Source organism: Blennius ocellaris, assembly GCF_963422515.1.
Source record: "Blennius ocellaris genome assembly, chromosome: 14".
Taxonomy (NCBI): domain Eukaryota; kingdom Metazoa; phylum Chordata; class Actinopteri; order Blenniiformes; family Blenniidae; genus Blennius; species Blennius ocellaris.
The window spans coordinates 10,553,326-10,559,719 of NC_137663.1; positions in this window are offsets into that span (position 1 = coordinate 10,553,326).

A 6,394-nucleotide genomic window follows, 5' to 3' on the forward strand; every position below is an offset into this window, starting at 1 on the left:
ACAACAACTGCAATTATCCTTCACTGTTGCACATTGTGCAGAAGAAAATTAGAAAGATACTCTTTTAAAAACATCTGTGTGGGAAATATTGGCCTGGGGTTAAAAGTGAATATGGTTGAGTGGTAAATTGAAGCCAAGACCAAAGTCAGCAGGTATGTGATGTTGTGAGAAACCTTTTTTTTTTAACAACCATGCTGTGAAAAGAGTGGCACACCATCACTGTTAACATGATCACTGTTGAAAAGCTAACATGTCAACAGAGAGACAGCCTTTGCAATTTAGAATTTTCTTGTTGTTTACGAGCGCAGGTCTTTAACAGGTAATAGATGGAGCTGCCGGGTAAAAAGAAAAGCTTCATGGATGTAGCTAATGAGGCCATAGAGATGTGGAGGCAGGAGACAAAGGTGGAGGATCTGTTTCCTAGGGCAGTGGTGGCAGAGGTTAGAGAAGCAGTCGGTTCACAGGTTAAAATCCCACGGCGGACGGGTTACCGATGTGGGTCTCTGAGTAAGACCCTTGCTCTAAGGGCATTGCACCGGAGCAAACAATGTTGCTAGTATACATTGGTAAGGTTTACTATGAATAGGACGGGTTAAATGCAGAGAAATACACAAGTATTTCTTGGCATGCATGTAGAAATCTCCTGCTCTTGCTCAGTTGGTAGATCGGGTTGTCTTCCAGTTGCAAGGTTGCCGGTATGGCCTCTCTATACGGGCTCAAGCAAGACGCTGAACTCAAACATTTCTCTCATTGGAGGCATTCGGTTGTGACCAACAGCGTAAAGCTTAAGGGACATTCTCATCGTTGTGCCTGAATGAGTTCAATGAACGCTCGTTCATGAGCTCGTTCATATTTCGCGTGAACGTGAACTGAACGTACTGTATTTCTACCTGATGAATGTGACTGTGAATGCACTCATTCTGGCGTTTTTGAACGGCGCTCTCACAGTTTAATGTTGTTTAAGAGGGTTGCCAGATTTCCAGAGACTTCCAGTGGAAAACATGGCTAAAGCACACCGTAAACGGGCCTTAACATGTAGGGGGGGAAAACAGCCAATCTGGCAACAGCAGCCACCACAGAGTCGCACCGCCGCATGCGTCATCAACATGCGACGTATCCCGGCAAAAACAAATAGGAGACAACAGCACTGCCTCATACTCTGCCTCCATGATTAATACTTCATCTTCATATGATTACTTAAAATCCTTTTATGAAAAGGTCAGTGATGATCCAGGTGGAAACAGCTTATATTTTTGTGTAAACTTTGCCCGCCAGGTTTCAAGAAGCAACTCCGGACATCAACAACATGAACAGCAAACCTGAGACGGCCCATTGAACTGAAGCACCCAGCGAGACTTTCAAGGTATGTGGAGTAACTAAAAAAATCAAAAGACACGGCGATGACGAGTCAATAATGAGCTGAATATTGCTCTTTTATGACCCAAGCTCTAGAACTTTTCTTTGGGCAAACGGGTCTGGAAACAATCAATTCACTAAAAACTGAAACGTGACATAGATAAATAATGTTTAAATGTTTTGCACTTTGAATGTTGTGCTTTGGCGTGCATCTTACGTTTCTTACCCCAGCCTGGTTCCTCCCTCAGATTGTGTTTGTGTTCGTACAATAATTATGTCGACACATCTTCTGGACTTTATTGTTAACAGCAGTTCACAATGGTCTACTGGATGGTTTTACTATTTTAACTTGTAATTTGTTTGTCGAATCTGCCTGGTATATTTTCTTTTCCACTTTAAGGACTACTGTCCATTTTTTATGTTTTTTTTATTTTTTATTTTAAAGACCCTTCAAGCAGCATGTTTAGGAGAATATACTGTAGGGGTGGGAAGCTGCAGCTGGCTACTAGTGTGAGTGAATGGGGGGCAACAAGAGGGGAATGCCAGTATTCTGAGGTAATAGCTCACAGAAACATATTTAAAAAAAAAAAGAACTTGGAACTGAATTATGAACTATGAACTGAACTTGTTGATTTTACAATCTGTGAACTGAACCTTGAACTAACACTGCCCAACACTGGACATCCCATCATCATTAAATGTCTACCAATGCATTTCAATGTGAGACATTGATATGTTGACTGTCGGAGCAGAAAGAAAAAAGACTGAATATCAATATGTTATTGAAAGAGCATTGAGAAAAGATTGTATTTATTTTTAGTTTATCCCATTAATTTGGTGCAACATTAGGCTTCCAGTCTAATCTTAGTCTCATTAAACATCCAGAGAACCCTGCCTGGCCATGTTTTTAGTTTTATGAAACCCTTGAATCATTCAGGCATCTTTCCATCACAGATGGTTTGGCTGTTTTGAGCAAAAGCAGCTTTTCACTTATACGTTTACCATATGGTAACTCGTAAATGTAGCCCTATTTTCACTTAATATCTATGTCGTGAAACTTTTTTTTAATACCGTGTAAAAATTCACATGTTCAAATAACCCTGTGCTGTTTAAATGACACAGTCTGAAAATTACAGATCTTTAAAGCATATGCTTCATGAGTCATACTTTAAGCCAAGGGTGGGCAATTAATTTGCCAAACGGCCCACATGATAAACTCGCACTGTCGGGGGGGACTGAACTGTGAATTGAACTCATTTCTACAAAGAAAAAAAAGCAGCGTATCTCTCCATAATAACAGTGACTTTCACAGTTTTTCATTTCTGTTGTGATTCATGTGGTGATAATTATTCAGAATGTAATCTAAAAAAAACTTTAATGTACATAACGCTACATACTGCATCTGTCTGTTAAGTACGGTGAAGTTAACACATTGTAGCTGGGTGAAAAGAACAACCACAAGCATGAAATACATACTGCCGGAGTGAAAAAAAGCAAAGCACTTGTATTGAATGCGTCGTTTTCTTTTGAACCCAACAATCTCACTGACCACTCGTGGGCCGATCAAGGGCACCCGGGGTGCCACATGTGGCTACTCTCTGGATTCTACAGTGCCCAGAAGTTCTCTTAAGCCATGGGCTCGCAAGAGGCCCATTTTTTTTAATTCAGTTTTCTCAGGAGTAGAGGACATAATACAACACTGAGACTCAAGCTCATTGCGAGCAGACTGGTATTCGCCTCCATGCTGTCAAGTTGAGTTTGTAAAAACCTGCATGCAAAAGGCTGTAAAATTACTTTTTGTTTTGGACACTTCACTGTATTTTTCACCAGAAAATGTAATTAAAATTGGCTTTTTACTGAGGTTGTTCTAATGTTTGGACAAATTGTGAGCCCTTTTGCAAATCAAAAAAAACTTATTCTCAATAAGACAATATGGAAAATCTTTAAAGTTAAAAATTAAAGGTTATTATGGCACTATTTTACCAGTCAGCCCACTCATGATTATATTAGGCTGTCTGCAGCAACTCAATAGAATGATATTGGCACCTCTGCTCTAACCCTTTGCGTATGAACAGTTAGTTTGAGATTCTTGCTATATGTTGTAACATAAATCTGTATGCGATGGCACACGAGCAAGTACAGAAGTTATAACAACAACAACAACAACATTCATTTGTTTTCTTTTTATTTAAAGACTAATGCAGAGAATCAGATTTTACAGGGCCATATCATAACCAAAAAAAACAAAAGAAAACATTTACAGAAGGTCCACCCTTTCATCTACATCCATCCGAACCTCTTCAGTATCCTTGAACTACCAACATACTGTATGTACCGCATGTGAGTGTGTGAAGGTGTGTGTAGATTGTGTGTGTGTTTTTTTATATATCCATATTTCTATTCTTACTGTAACTTCTCTTATCCTAATCAACTTTTGTGCTTTAGAAAATTAGTTTTTTTTTTTTTTTTTTTTTTTTTTTTTTTACATTTCAGTGAAAATCAGAACATATTTTGCTTGATAAAAATACAAGAAAAAACTCCAGTAGGTATCTAGGAATAACCAAAGACTCGATGTTGAAAAGCAAATGCTGCTGAGAACTGCAATGGATCTTGCATTTAAACATAACGGAATAAATGAATGGTGTGCCTACAAATGTGATATTTACATGGATGCTCTGCTTTATGAGTGTGAAGGTAAAGGTTGGAAGCTCATGATTGCACTGTGCCTCATATTTCACATTCTTTTTCTGGAGCATTAAATGTAGCAAAACCAGACCTGGCTCAAAACACGTGTTTATATTGTTTATAACCTGTTGCTTTACTTTCCTGCTTGAAATGCAAGGTAGGAGAGATACTTTGAACATAAACGTTAAGTATAAAATTGATGCTCAATCTATCAGTGTCCAAACTCTGTGGTACTCCCTGTGAAACTGAAAACAGAAGATACACAAAATGATCCATTTCACCTGCCTCCATTTTGGTGATGGCAAAAAAAAAAAAAACTCAACAACCGAGCAGAAATATTATTAACAAGGTGATCTTGTTACAGTTTTGCTCCTGTTTTTTGTTTGTGTTTTTTTTGTTTTTTTTCAGTTCAATCACTTTATTGCATGTCTCTGGAGAAAAAGTGCAATCAACAATGAAAGCCGTTTTCCCTTCAACCACCGACAAATCCAAAGCGCAAACAAAAGAGATAATCCACTGTTTTCTTTGATGTCACCCTGTATAGCCATGGTTGGGGGGAAAAAAAGCTAATGGGTGCACAGCTGATATAAAAAGCTAAGCTTTTTCTGTCTTTTTTTTTATTTATTTTTTTTATAATAGCTTGTAAATCTGAAGCACAATGGTCAGGGAGAGAAGGTCAATGATGTGGTTGAAAGCTGTCCTTGCATAGCACGAAGCTGACTACATAAATGTAATGTTATTGTTCTTCTAAATGTGCAAAATGCATAACAATAGGTTGATAATACAAACAATATTCATCATCTTAGCTAATATCTTCAATAATAGAATCAAATACTGTATGCATTATGTATTTTACATATGTATATATATATTTTTCTTCATGGTAATAAACATACATACAATAGTTTAGAATTCCGTATCTTTATACAACTCTTCACCCTGAACTTCGTAGTTCCTTGACCCTCTGCTTGTAGGTTAAGTGGCTGTGAACAGTAGACTGCTTGCATATGCTTGTAAAGATGTCTGCCATTAGGGGATGGACTCCGTGTTCGTCACAATGATAATGCAAATAATAACAATAGCAACAACCACCTATTCGTTTTTCAGTTCCCTCTGGTGAAAGCATAATCTATTCGCCCCAGCGCACAAACACACAGAGAATTCTGCACAATTCTAATATACCTTTTGGCCTGTTCAGTGCCCTGTAAAACATATTCAACAAAGCATACTGAGAATCAATAATGTGATGCAATGCACCCCCTAACTCTTGAGTCTTTCTTAAACAAGGTTAGAGTGAGAGCCAAATGCTTCAGAACCCAAGTATGGATGCAGAATGCAAAACCTGTTTTCTTAAACCAAATCTAAATAGAATAGATTAAATTTCCATGTGTACAGCATATCGATGAAACTACAAGTAGAGAGGGGTCAGTGTAAAGCTACAATGGATTTTACCCCCACACTGAGTGCCAGGTTCAGGTCCTAGAAAAGCCCTTGCTAATTAATATTGCTACATTAACATAATTTAAAATGGACTGTTCAAAAACCTTAACATGCCACATCAGAGAAGAAGCAACTCCCTAAAGTGTGTCTTTTTTCTAAGTCGAAAGAAAACGTAATGAAAAGAAGAGGAAGCAAGCAATGTTCAAGACAAAAACAACCGCATTCTTTTTTCACATTTGCGTTAGTTTCTGTTGGTTTTTCTCGGAAGAGGGATTGACATCATGCTACAAAAATATATTCATCTTCACTATCGTAGAACTACAAGACAAGTCCTCTGTGCGAAACAAAGCGCCGGCTAAAGTAAGATTACAGTGCCACTCCAACTCCGTGTCTCCTTTCAATTTGTCTCTCTCTGTCTCTGTCCCTGTCTGTCGCTGTTGCTCACCAATGAAGCAGCAACAAATGAGTCCAAACGGGCATGTGATACTGAAGGCAGTGTAGCTGGTACTTTCTGAGTGTTATTTCTCAATTTTCAACTGAATGGACATGAGGGACTACGGTAAACACGGTCAGGGGACACAGTGGGATGGAAAATACAGATGCGCCATCAATCCACAAAGTACTAGCCATCACAGCTTCAACTCTGAAAATGGAAAAGGCACTTCTCCTCCGTCTCAGTGTGCCCCACCCCTCTTTTTTTTAAACTGATACTGGCTGGACTTTCCCACACATGGTTGTTTGGCAAACAAGGCCTCACCATGGATAGACAAAATCCCAAAATGTAAATAAAAACAAACAAACAAACAGAAATTAAGTAAATAAGCAGTGTTTTAATTCTAAATGTAAAATGCACTCTAGGATTTGAGATGATTTTTACATTCTTACTCGTAACTAGCCAATCTCCACTTTATAC